The sequence below is a fragment of the Lepisma saccharinum genome, chromosome 26 (assembly GCF_977018435.1).
Source record: "Lepisma saccharinum chromosome 26, izLepSacc3.1, whole genome shotgun sequence".
Taxonomy (NCBI): Eukaryota; Metazoa; Arthropoda; class Insecta; order Zygentoma; family Lepismatidae; genus Lepisma; species Lepisma saccharinum.
Window position 1 is genome coordinate 61,149,102 of NC_139254.1, and position 14,333 is coordinate 61,163,434.

A 14,333-nucleotide genomic window follows, 5' to 3' on the forward strand; every position below is an offset into this window, starting at 1 on the left:
CTCCAGCTAGACGCGAGGACTCTAGTCTGACCCTCCCTCATTCACTTTTCTGCACGGTAAAGGGGGAGGGGTCTATGCATGGATGGTCGTAGGAGGGGGAGAAAACTTAGCATTCTTATTTTGCTTGTTCTTTTGAGAATATCAAGATTCCGATGGCGTAGAAAAACATATGAACGGAAAGAGAACAGGTTCAAGATTTCATTTCCAGTTGGAGAAGTCGAAATGTTCATTTGGTTAGACGTAACTTTAAGTTGCCTAGGAATATATGGAATTCTGTAAATTCTTATTCATCATATTTTTCACAGAACGTATCTGGTTTAATGATCAACTTTAAAAGAAACGATTCCACTTCCAACATGGGGAGACATTCATGCTGTATTTTGCCTCTGTCGTTTTAACCGTAACAGTTCACCTGGTGCAAGGCTGTTCCTCGTAACATTAAGCTAGTTTGTGCAATGCAAAGGATGCAACCCGTAAGATACAAAAGAGGCTGTTGCAACGTTCCATTCCAGTTTTCATTCCGAAAGCGCTAATCTCTCTTTCGGCACGTCACCGAGGGATTTTGGCGGAGAATCTGCGTGTCCAGAGTCAAGAGTATAAAACGCCTCTCGTTCCTCAGGCGACAGATTTAGAACCAGCGACAGAGGAGTGAGAGAGGATTTTAGGATTCGAACCTTTATATCCTCTTCTGGACCGACCCCCTGGGGCGGCGACATAACAGCGCGCGGGTCACGCTCTGAAGTGAGATGAAAGACTGGATGACGGGGATTATAGACACGGATAGTTTTTGGCCAGGCAGAAAGGTTGCAAGAAACTCACAGCTTTCTCATAACAAGAACCGACAGACACATTCGCAATCTATACCCTGTCCCGCATATCTCTGGAGCAAGGCCGCGCATAACGACAGAGAGGGCAGAGCAAAGCACTACACGCTGCTGCGAAGGCTGGTAACTGCAGTCGCTTTCCCCCCTCCACGCAATCCCGTTTCCTCTCGCGTTTTCATTGGTGGAGCCGTCTCGCGTCACTATTTGCGCAGAGACTTGTTTTCGTTCTCTTGCTCCAGAGATACTCGAGACAGGGTGTAGGTCACTTGCGGCGGTGATGCGATCAGTACCACGCTCCGGCCACCTTGTTTCCCTCTCCGGTACCTATTTATAAGAGGCTGGGTGAGGCACTGCTGGAAGATTTTCCACCTGAAATCCGTTAAACTCCTGACTGCCGTGCAGGAGACCAGGGTTCATTCCCGGTTGGGTGGCTTCAGGTTGGAATTTCTTAGTCATGTAGCCGCTGGTAGAGTTCAACCAACCTGAAAAAAGGGTACCTGGGCGGTGGTGTTAAGGCGTTCGGAGTGTGGTGCTTATTGCATCAACCCCACACGTGGACGAGATTGTGAATATGTGGCGCCCTTCCTCTACATCCCCATTTAAGGGCTCATGAAATAAGAACCAGATCAAAAGCAAATAATGGAAAATAAATTCACGAGAAATGCAAATGGTGAAGGTTTTTTCGACGTATCTTTAACCAGTAAAAACTTATGACTGAATTCTTGTACCAATTTGCTCCTTTTCAAGGTGTTGGAAAAATGCCTTAAAATTTATTTAGCGCATCGGTAATGCATCGAGATCAAAGTGATGTCTATGGAGAGAAGTTCGCATGCCATTGCACACGATTTTAATTGGATACATCCACGAAGAACTGCGCATTATGAATGGTTGTCGCGAACAATTTACAGTGTGATGCTTCCATGAAATGAAAAGTCCTTCACAGTGACAAGGCTAATGTTTATGTTCATAAGGAAGTTCATAAACAGAATATTCGATGCTTTTTATCTGATAACCCATTTTCGACAGTTCAAAGCTGAATGGTTAGTGCTGGTAAGTTAATGGTGTGTCGTGCTGTGTGGAACACGATTGCTTAGTCAATTTTTCATCAACGGAACCTTAAATGCTTAGGACTACTTGGATTTGTTAAATAAACAGTTTTTTGCATCCTTGCTTATGGAAGAAGGTACTTTTTACAGAGTTTTTTTTCAATAGGGAGGAACACCAGAAAACTATGGGAACGTTGTGAAGCAGTGTCTGTCCAAAGTTCGTTATCAGATGACAAGGGTCGCATATTCTGTTTATGAACTTCCTTATGAACATAAACATTAGCCTTGTCACTGTGAAGGACTTTTAATTCAATGGAAGCGTCACACTGTAAATTGTTCGCGACAACCGTTCAAAATTCGCAGCTCTTCCTGGATGTATCCGATTAAAATCGTGTGCAATGGCATGCGAACTTCTCTCCATAGACATCACTTTGATCTCGATGCATTACCGATGCGCTAAACAAATTTTAAAGCATTTTTCTAACACCTCGAAAAGGAGCAAATTAGTACAAGAATTCAGTCATAACTTTTACTTGTTAGAGATACGTCGAAAAGTCCTACACCATTGCATTTCTTGTGAAATTCTAGCCTGATTTGATATATCATATCACCCCCTTCCCATTTAAAATTCTGAAGTTGAATTCAAGATGGCCGCCGAACCCGCGGGTGGCGTCAATGTTGTTCCCTTGGCCTGATAACGATTTGTCATCACCATTTCCATGTTGCGCGCTGCAGTGGCCTTGTATCGGGAGTGTTAAGTGACTTTCTGAGCCACCCTGTATAGTTTTACTGAGAAGGAGAGGAAGCAAAATTACTCTCTAATTACCCATGAACATGTTAAGAAGAAGGGTTCAAATGGAAAATAGTAAATAGAATATAAATAATAGAAACCAATATAATAAGTAAGAAGAAGAAACAAGAAAAGAAAAGAAGAGGGGAAGAAGCAGAATATAGGAACACAAAATTAATATAATAATAAGAAACCAAGAAGCAGGAAGAAGAGAAGAAGATGAAACAACAAGAGAAGAATTGATCTAGAGGAAGAAGAGGAGAAGAAGAAAAGAACAAGATAAGAGAAGCAATATTTGAAGGAAAAATAATTTAAGAGAAGAGAAGAGGAGGATTAATCAAGAGGGAGGAACGAATTGAGAGAAGTACAAAGATTTCCAATGGTACCCACCCATTCTATATTATATCTCATATGCTATTTACATATCGTTTATTTTACTATGTTATGTATTTATTTTATTTCTTATTTCATAGTAATATATTTACAACAGTAATAATCAGATAATACGAGATGAACAATAATAATAAATAAAGTTTGACAGAGGATGGAAATAATGACATAGGGACATTACCGTCCAGCATAAAAAGCCAGAAGCAATTAAAGATAAAGATAAAAGAAAGAATATGGAAATAAAACTTAACAAGAAGCAAGAAGGAACACAGTGTGTGAGATAGGGACTATGCAAATACAGAGGTGAGTGGATGTGGGGAATCGCTTCTATTAAAATAGCATCCTCATTTTATGCACGGACGTACGTATATCATATTGCAATGTGTGCAGAGGGTATCTTTACTTTTTACAAACACACACTCACACACACACGTGTTCGTGTGTGTGTGTGTGTGTGTGTGTGTGTGTAAAATGCATTTGGCTACTGGCTGTATTGAAATTGTGCAACATTTGAATTCTTCCATTTTTCTTGGGTAGATTCCAGAAAGTCCAGTGCATCTTGGAGAGGTTGATAAATGACTTTCAAAGAATTTGCTAAAAATAGCAGAGAATACGGAAGAAAAACTGCACCTGACATTTTTGAAACAAGGAATTGGATTGAAACAAGAGAAATGTGAACCGTTTGTCTCCAAGCTGGCTTTAAACCCGCTGCTGGTTTTACCCAACAGCGCTTTTCACTCAAGTTACAATTTCCAATTCTCTGCACTTTTATTCCAATAGACAAGTGTGCAATCGACCACTTCTATGTTTTAAAACGGAAGCAGCTTCACAGTGTTGCAAGAGCAGATTATGAAAAAGTAACTAAATCTCATCAGTTACGCTCTTGTCCATTTTGGTAATATTTATGTATTCAAAGAAATTTATATTACTCTAAAACGGAAATTTTCTTATTAGGAATGTCCGGACGATTTCATGATCGCAGTTAAAAAATCATAATGTATTCATCTGCATGTAACTCACTAATGGAAGTTGGTTTAATAATAATTGTATATTGATGATATCATGGTGAAATCAGCATAACAAAGAGTAATATGCAAAGTATTAATGAACAACACTGTTTCAAGCTTTATATCACATTATTAAAAACTATTTATTTCCACATCAAATATTATAATTTACATATCCGCTTCAGAATTTCATTTTTATATTTAAGCATTATAATATAGTTATATATTGTAATTATATATTTGTTGCATTCCAAATAGAGCCTACGTAGTGAATCAAATTACTGCGTTTATTTCATTGGCACTGAGAGCTCGTCATATATTTATATTTTGTCTATGATGCGTTGACGTCACGTGTGATAATTACGGTCCAGTTGTGTTTGAACAAAACGATGTCACTGGGAGTGAAAATTCAAACTGGAGGGTGATTGATGGGAAAGCTCACACTCTGGGCAGGGACAGGTGGCAGCACTTGTGCCGGGAAGGATTTTTCCTGGATAGTCAGATATTTCGAGGATTTTTTTCTACCGAACTCTGTTTATCAATAATTATTATTATTGTTACTTACACAGGTTGTATTCTCAGAAGAAAACTGTTATTGTTATACAATAATTAAAACACAGCTTAAAGTTCCTAATGGTTCATTATTATTAAGCTTCTTTCCATGATAATTACATTTATAAAGTTGGTCAAGCAACGAACCTTAGCTTCCTTGCCTTAGGCGTTTGCATGGAAATCCTTTCACCTTAGCATATAGAGTTGGCTCTTCCTCAACGTTACAAATTCTCAAGTTAACAGTTGAGGGGTCTAGTGAGAGAGGGAACTATGCCACAAATCTTGAAAATTTTATTTTTTGCCATTTTCAGTCTTCTCCTACCATCTGTCATCTATCATGTGAACTACAACCATGTGGCATAGCTCCCGCTTGTTCTGCAGCAGATTTTCTGAGTTCTTGAATTTGTCCTCATCAGCATTTTGAGTGAGAGAAGGAGCTATGCCACTTACTGATGGTGTCTGCAATAGGAGTGGCAGAGGTTGTGTTGCAGTAACCGGTGCTAGATTTAATATCAGCCCTGAAGTTAAAAGATCTCATGGCAATAATGCCTTATATTCCTCCAGTTCTTCATGGTGTTTACCAAAAACTAAAATCCACAGAAACAATGGACAGTGAAGATCCTCCAGAAGACATATGAAGCTGTCTTTATGTAGATCATATGTAACCCTGTGAACATGATTTACACTCAGGCAAAAGTATTTAAGCCTTGTTCAAAGTATTTGATGTCCTACATTGATTTTTCCACATGGGTATACTACAACAATATACCATACATGTTCATAATAAATGGTATTTATATTGAAATTCATATTTTTCCTTTTGAATAATTTACATAACAATATGTTCAGCAAAAAAAATACCCTTTGTTATACAAATTATGACTCAACGCAATGCTTTAGAAAACTCAATTTATTTCCATTTCTTGTCAAAGTGGCATACCTCCCTCTCTCACTAGACACCTCAATTTAAGTGTCGTAAAATAACTGGTTATAGAGTTACTTCTATTGCAACAAAACTTTCTCTGTTATAGTTATCAGCTACTTACTGTTAATAGTAACTAGTTAAAGTTAGAATTCCCGAAGGAAGTAACTGTACTTGTAACTGAGTTAGAAATAACAAGTTACATTCAAACACTGATTTTATGGCATATATCTGCTAACCTTGCCCTTCTCGGTTCGACTCTGAATAAACAGCAGATGTTGCCTGGCTGAAGCGTAATTTATGACTGAGGGGAAAGCATCAACACAGCAACACAGTACCCTATCATGGACTCCTACTCTAATAGAAATCGGAAAGTCTAGCTCTGTTCATTAATCGCGTGGATTGGAGCATACTCAGACCCCGGTCGCCTTCTAACTACTCCACCTATTTCTGACAAGTATTAGTGTTCTTTTTTCCTATCTTGTAAACTTAGTAGCTCTTGATCCAGGAAGCAGTTTGTCTAAGAACCAAGGGAATAGTCTTGGTCTGGGAAGCAGTTCGATGGGAAGAAGTAAATGCCAAAGGATAAAAAGGCCTAGAGTATTATATCCCTCATAAATTTATCTTTCTCTGGAAGGGAAGAAGATTGCTGTGTCATAACATAACATTTCAAATATGTTGTTACTGTTATGCATGGTGAACTGGCAATTATGGCCAATTGTAATAGTCTGTGCATAGCAACTATTATGGACTGTTTATGTTTGTCTTAAATTTGTTAACCTTGTAAATCCACGTTGTTATAAGTTCCAATATATTATTTATGAAGTTCCACTCTTGATATGGTAGACTACCTATTACTGATATGAGAGTAAACACTCGTTTGCCCTCTTATATATCAACAAAAGCCTTGAATCTTTTAATATATGATTTTATATCCTGGTTGGGACATAAGCCTCAAAAGCAGGTACAAGACTTATGTGTTTTTCCACACTGGCTCAACTTGTGATTTTAATTCTACTTACAGTATTAATTATTCATCTTCTTTAATCCTTGTCGCCATTTTTGTTATGTCTTAATCTTCATGACAGAAACAGAAACAAACATGTAAAAAGTGGAACTTCATAATTAATATATTTGAACTTATAACAAGGTGAATTTACAATGTTAACACATTTAAGACAAACATAAACAGTCCATAATAGTTGATATGCACAGACTAGTACAATTGGCCATAAGTGCCATTTCACAACACATTTGAAAAGTCATATTATGATACATAACAGTAGCTGTATAGTGTATCGGCATTTATGTACATAATTCCTTTCACATAAAATAATTGCTTCTTTTTCACTTACGCATTCGCTGACAATAATTTATCTTCTTTTTACAGGTTCTCTGTAGCTACCACACCCCTCTACTAGCTTTAGGTAAGTACGAGAATTTTTAATTTTGCCTATTTCTATTACATGATTGGTGCAATGATAAATTTAATTAATTAAAAATGTTCGTTCTTCTGCATAATTCGAAACTTCGTGCAGTGATCAACTTTCGATCTTGCTACAGAAGTTCCCGGTTTCGAGACTCGGCTGGTCATCAGTTTTCTTTGTGCGCCCCCTTCATTAGTTTCATCTAGTCATCGTCGTCGAAATTGACAGGAACGCGACGCTAAATAACGAAAATGAAAATAGTGAAACACGTGAAAGAGAAATTATAATACTGTAGATGGCTAGGGCCATTTTGGCTTCTTCAAGTTCCTCGCAACCCTCCCTTCGTCCATGTTCGATACTCCGCATACGCCGACATAGCTTCAATCATGTTCGATACCCAATAAATAATACCTTTTCCTTACCCCGATTGCCTTTGTTTACGCCAGCACGAGCCCAACCGGACACGCAACAGCAGCTTGCTTCCAGTGCAGTGAACGTCCGCGACACGACAAGCCCGAGAATCACGGTTATATGTCTGGACTATCCACGCTCGAGAGCAGTCTTCTGGAGACCCACTGGCCAATTAGACCCCAGGATCGGACCTTGAAAGTGGAATCCAAATCACGGTGTTACGTATCCCCACCAGGAACCGAAACCAGTACCCTCTGGTTACCAGCTATACCTCAACTCTTGACTCTGCAGCAGATGCCATATCATGAGCAGTGTGCAGTGGACAGACTTATTTCACCTTGGACAAAAGACGTTCCGCAGTGACAAGCCCACGCACCTATGGCCTGAACCATTGATCCCACCAATCATATCAGTGGCCTACATTGAACGGCCAGCCATCCTTTACCCAGAGACAGGACTCGGCAAGGGATTCCAAGGATCGTCAGTGATCACCAAAGACCCACTCCACCGGACCATCTTCGGATAGACATTCGCTCCACCAGAGGTATTCAGTGGGAGCTTTTCCGAACCAGCAACCGGTCACGTAACGTGGCATTCTTGGGTGTCAGTTAACACTGTTGTGAGCTTTAAATGTAACGATCGAAGATGCTCTACAAGTGTGTTTATGCAGAGATGCAGACTATGGCAAGGTCGTGCGTTCTGAGTTCAGAGACCAGCAGAAACAACATTCTCCACACAATGACATAACTTATCTCCATTTGACTTTCCTTCTGGTTTCAAACGGACAACCTCCGACAAGGACTTCACCGAGGTTATGTTTCGCACCGTAGTGATTCCAAAACAAAACAAAGAAAAACACTTAGTGATTCTCATAAATTTCAGTAATCTAATTGTGTTCATATTATCTACGGATATTACTCTCAAAAGACAATTTCAACGGAGACTACAAAATAGACCATATTCTATACCCTAGGGATTGAAAAAAAAAGACAGTGCTTCTCATTTATTACAGTGTTATGTTCTGCTATTCATTATGCACGTGTGTATGTGCTAATATATATATATATATATATATATATATATATATATATATATATATATATATATATATATATATTAGCACCTGTTCCGATCGCACTGCCATCTGTATTTTCATCGTTTCGGGAACCAGTTTCTTGGGTCGTTTTCCACACTACGTTATTCAAGGCGCTGTAACCTAAGTCTAGCCTGATTTCTTATTTCTATTAGATCATGACATTCGTTATCAAACCATGGCTTACTTTTTCTTGGTTTATGGTATCCTATACATTATTTAGCTGCTGATTCTATTGCATTACGTACGTGCTCCCAATTCTTATTTATGTCTGTTTCATTTATATTTTCATCATCATTTGAATCCTGAAGAACATAGAATCTATTTGACAGGTATTTATTTTTCATTTACTACTCTGTATATGTAAACGAACCTTGTTATGGTCCTCCCCTATCAAGGTTCCTCCGGGGGGAGTGTAGATGGTTAGGGATGCGGGTGGGTAACGTTTTGCTGCTTCCTGGTGTACTTTACATTCGGTTTCCTCCTTCTCCTGGAATGCTCCGACTTGCATAGGAGAATTTATCGCGCTGCGACGCTAGGGGTCCTGGGTTCGAATCCTGGCCTGGGCATGGATGTTTGTAAGTGTCCATTCATCAATTTCATCATATCATCCCTCATTCCCATCCTCGCAAATTAGCCAAAAGTGGCACAAAAAGCGAAGTAAAGTAAAGCAAATCAAATCAAAGCATAGGAGAATTCTACAGGAAACGGAGGTTGCAAAATACAGCGGAACTGGCTACTACTTAAGCGAAGCTACCTACCCTTCTCCTCCTGGACTAAACAAATAAGAGCAGGAGGAGAAGGGTAGGTAGCGAAGCGTCAGCCACCTACCCTTCTCCTCCTGCTCTTATTTGTTTAGTCCAGTAAACAGTAAACACAATCTCACTTATTCTCATTTCTCCATAAGTAAGTGCTCAATCGGAAATGGTAAAATAACTTTGACTTGACGTATATTGAGCTCAACGGTGAACTAGCAAGACGTCTACAGCGTCTGTGTGCGCTATATTTATAATATCAATTTTTTTGGCCACCTGACCACGGCTTTCAAGGACCTAGGCTGGTTCGACCTTTCCACTCGCCGCCGCTTCTACTCTCTCACAGCGCTCTACAAAATAGTAAACTCACGAGAGCCCTCCTACCTACTTTCTTCATTTCAACCCTTAAGCGCAGCACACACCTTTGCTACCCTTTCACGAAACAACTCCCTGCTCACCATCCCCACCCACAAGACAACGTTTTATGAGAATTCCTTCACGGTCACTGCTACCAGAGCGTGGAACGACCTCCCCAATGACATAAGAAACTCTTCTTCTGAAATCATCTTCTGGGGGCAAGTCACCAGTACTGAAAACAGGGAAATAAAATGAAACCTTCATGTAAACTTTTAGGACCAACACCCGCTGACTTTTTCTATAATTTGAGATTGTTATGTGTGTGTTTATGTTTAAGCTTATTTTTTAAATATTTTACTTTTCTTAGAGTGTATATGTATTTTTTGTGTTTATCCTTTTTGGTATTTTAATGTTTTTAGTTTTTATATATTTCACAAACAGTTAGCTATTATAATTAATTTATAAAATGTAGAGATGGTTAAGTGGAAGAAAAGGCTTATGCCTTAACTTCGCCATCCAAAATAAGAAATAAATAAATAAACATAAATAAAGCAAATAAGCGATTTAAGATACGGAAAAATAATTATTAAAGGAATCGAAGAGATTTTTATATTTTGTGATGCTTTCACACAAAAGTTAAACGTCGCGCTACACATGCCACTTGTGAACGAACCTTAACAAACTTTCTTTCCTATATTTCTACATCGGTTATTTTGCCTTGCTTTAGTTAATAGTAACGACGAGGTTGAATGATGAGCCGATGGAATTGATGATGACGCATAACACAATGATTCATCCGTGCCTTAACCAGTTCGAACCTGAGTTCACTTCACTCCGGGTGCAATATACCCTGTCCCAGCTAACTGTGGAGTAAGGCCGCGCATAACGTCAGAGAAGCGAGGGAAATCTATTGGCCAGAGCGAAGCAGTACACGCTGCTGGGACGGCTGGTAACTTCAGTCGCTTTTCCCCACTCCACGCAATTCCGTTCCTCTTACGTGTTCATTGGTGGAGCCGTCTCGCGTCACTACTTGCGCAGAGACTTGTTTTCGTTTGCCTGCTCCACAGTTAGCTGGGACGGAGTTTAGTTGCACTTGTTTCTTAACGTTTATTTTTGAAGTGGTATAGCCGCACAACATGCAATGTGCGACATCCCACTTTGTTATGAAAACTCCCTGAAAATAAAATACAGTAAAACCTCGTTAATGCGGCCCCGGTAAGCCGGACTTCGCTTAATCCGAACAGGCAAAAGGAAGAAAAATGAAAAGAAAGAGCAGAGGTTTTAAATGTGGCTAGAAGTCAACAAGAGAACTTACCAAAGAAAAGGCAGTCAAACACATGAGATTCTGTTTCCTGCAGACTTTGTACTGTACTGTATAGTGTATTTAGGCTTATGCCTTTCAAATACACCATACTAAACGTGTTTTGTTGCTATAAACGGAGTTTTAATGCACTTCTACTGTTCGTTTAGGTTATTTCAGTTAATCCGGTCAACTTATCCCCCTATTAGTCCGGATTAACGAGGTTTTACTGTATTAACATTATTTTTTAACATTAAAGTGCGATTGTTCTTAAATTCGTGAAGATTCAATTCAACTCGCTTCATAGTTCCGTTGTGGAAATGTATTTCTTGTAAAGTGATGACACAAAGCTAACCCTTTTCCTGCAAAGCGTCACACATGATTTGCTTTATATGCTAAAAATGGCCTCCCCCATGGCGCAGTGGTAGTGTCATTGCCTTGTAATCAAGGGGTCCCGGGTTCGATACCCGGTGGAGGCACAAGTGGTTCGGATCCCACTTTAAACTGTAGGTCCAGTCCCGATTAGCCTTACTGTGCATAAAGTGGACTTAAAACACCAACTCAAACAAACATTTATATGCTAAAAAATATTTGCACTCAGCGATTTTGTACGTACCTGTATTACATATTTCTAGGAGACGCACAAATCTTTTGCAATTGCATTGGACAAAGAAATGTACTTCAATATAAAGTACTTCTCAGATTGTGTTGCTCAAAGAAGTTGTATCAATTTTCTTGAAGAAAGGAAGTAGAAAGGGTATGTATATTTATCGATATAAATAGACGATTCAGATTTCCGTCTCAGGTTTGCAGTTTTGCTTTCGACAGGTAGAAACAGAATTTGACAGCATCATTACAGACTGAACTGAAACGGCTGGAAATCTTTAACTTTCAGCAAGGAAACAATCTGAGTTGTTCTTTGGAACCAAGGAGAATTGCTTTCGTATTGTTCCTGAGAGAATGAACAGTGATTTTGAATATCAGAAACGTAGAAATCTATTTCCTCTTATCAGAAGTAACACCATTTGGAATGTATTGGGTGTCCCACTTAAAAGTGGCACGACTCACTGACTGCTTTTCATACTAGTTGAATTGTTTCTTCATATGTAAATACTGCAGAGTTTCAAGACATGTGTCATCATATAATTACAATTTCACATTTTATGTTAGGTTAGGTACACTTACTGTGTAAAACTGTAAAACTGTCTGGTTTATAACAAATGCTGAAAGTGCCATCCACCAGCATCCAGGCATCGCTGCGCTCGCAGTACAATGTTCTGAGAAACACGTCGTAATTCTTCAGGGGAGATGTTATTTATCTCGTTTGTGATGTTCTCTTTCAGTTGGTCTATCGTATGAGGATTATTAGCGTACACTTTTCCTTTCAGAGCTCCCCATAAATAAAAATCACAAGATGTTAAGTCCGGCGATCGCGGAGGCCAAAGGTTTTTGCTGACAAGCCTGTTTTCGGGAAACACTTCACTTATACGGGTCATACTCTGGTTGGAGGTGTGGGCAGTGGCGCCATCTTGTTGAAAGACGCCGTGTCTTTTTTCATTTTCTGTTAACTGTGCATAGAACGACTCAAATATCTGCAGATATCTTTCGCTGTTGATAGTCTCTTCAAAGAAAATTGGTCCGATAATGCGTGTTCCCGACACTGCACACCAAACGCCTATCTTCTCTGGGTGAAGAGGTTCCTCATGCACGACGTGTGGGTTATCCTGTGACCAAAATCTACAATTCTGTGAGTTGATGTAACCAGAAAGATGAAACCAAGCTTCATCTGTCATGAAGAAGAGCATAGGATCCAAGTAACCATCAGCAATCGAAGATAACATCCAGTTGCAATAAGTAACTCGTTTAGCTTTGTCTGGTTCTTTCAATTCATGCACTACGGTCACACGAAATGGTCGGAAATGGAGCTCTTTTAGTACACGATGGCATGTTGTGCGGATACACCAACTTGTTGAGATAATCTTCGTATCGATTTTTTGGGGCTTCTCAATATGTTACTGCGAATTCCGTAAATTACCACCGGGGTCTTCACTGTGGGACGCTTCTTCTTCAAAACATCACTAACGGATCCTGTAGTCCTCCATTTGTTATACATCTTTTGAATTGCATTGGTTGTGGGAGGCTTCATACAGACGTATTCCGCCACAAACATTTCTTTAGTCTCTTTAATGGACCCTGTCTTTATGTAAAATTCAACAATATCTGTCCGGTGTTCAATTGTAAACTGCACCATTTCTCCGCAAACTTTTGCACAACAATCTCCGCAAACAATCACTTTTAAACTGTCGAACGCAACTCAACAATTACGTGTGACTTCAAGTAATGCGATATTTCAGTGTAGGCAACTACATGAATCTGATTCCACCCATTTATTTGTGAACGCCAGAATGAATGTTAGGCGTACCACTTTTAAGTGGAACACCCAGTATAAACCAAGGCCTCCCTCTTAGCATATAGGCTAAAGCTGTTGCGTTGTGATCAATTTGAATTTTTGAAATTTATTACTCCATCTAAACCATGTACGGTAACGGACACTGTTGGATTGTAACAACCCCATTGACTTTCAATTGGATCATTACAAGAAGTGTCAGAAGTGTCCGTGATTGGTATTTGGAGTGTTCAGTAAAGTTCAGACAAAAAATATACATATAATTACAAAATTTCTATAGTTTACAATTTAAGTATTCACTAACACTATAATATTCCTGATTTAATACTCGTAATAGTTTTTTCAATTTTTTTTTAACCTTGTCCTATTTTCTGCGTTTATGTCATTTGGTAGGTTATTGAATATTTTAATTGCCATCTGTTCGGGTCCTTCTTGAACTAATGTTGGTGAAGTATGGCTTTAGAAGCTATTTATTTCGGGTGTTATATGAATGTTTTATTGAGCTTCGTAGAGCAATACTTCTTCTGTCATATAATGCCATTTCATATATGTACAGTGAAGGGAGGGTTAATATCTTATATTTTTTAAACAACGTTTTGCACGATTACCGTGTCTTTATCCCTGCTGCAATCCTAATGGTTTGCTTTTCTTTTCTAAATGATTCTAAACTTGCCGGTAAGTTCCCCAAAAATTCTATTGCATAATTTATTAGTGAATAAAACATTGCGTAATATATCTGAATTAGCGAGTTCGTATTAAGTGTTAACTAATATTACTGGAAGATGGCTATTCTTCACTAAATCTTTAATTTTATTGTTTTATTTAGTGTGAAAAAGCAAGTAATTTGTTTTCTGTTCCTTTCAATAGTAATTTGTTACTGTTAAACCAAGATTTAATTCGTTCCATTTTTTTCAAATGTTGGCTTCTAACTCGTGCACACCATTTCCCTTTACTATTGCGCTAGTATCGTCTGCATACAACAAAATCTTGGTATTCTGTATATTTAATTGTAAATAATTTATGTACAAAAGAAAAAAATAGCGGGCATAATA

The 14,333-nt window shown here is 38.7% G+C and overlaps 1 protein-coding gene across 2 annotated transcripts in view; it reads left to right on the top strand.

The window, feature by feature from the left end:
* The window catches only part of Dh44 (corticotropin-releasing diuretic hormone 44), a 618,074-nt gene that overhangs the window by 208,524 nt on the left and 395,217 nt on the right, over positions 1–14,333 (top strand). For both annotated transcript variants that reach the window (XM_083112447.1, XM_083112448.1), the window contains exon 2: positions 6,922–6,958. The gene's annotated coding sequence lies outside the window, so the exon portion shown is untranslated. The remainder of the gene's footprint in view (positions 1–6,921; positions 6,959–14,333) is intronic.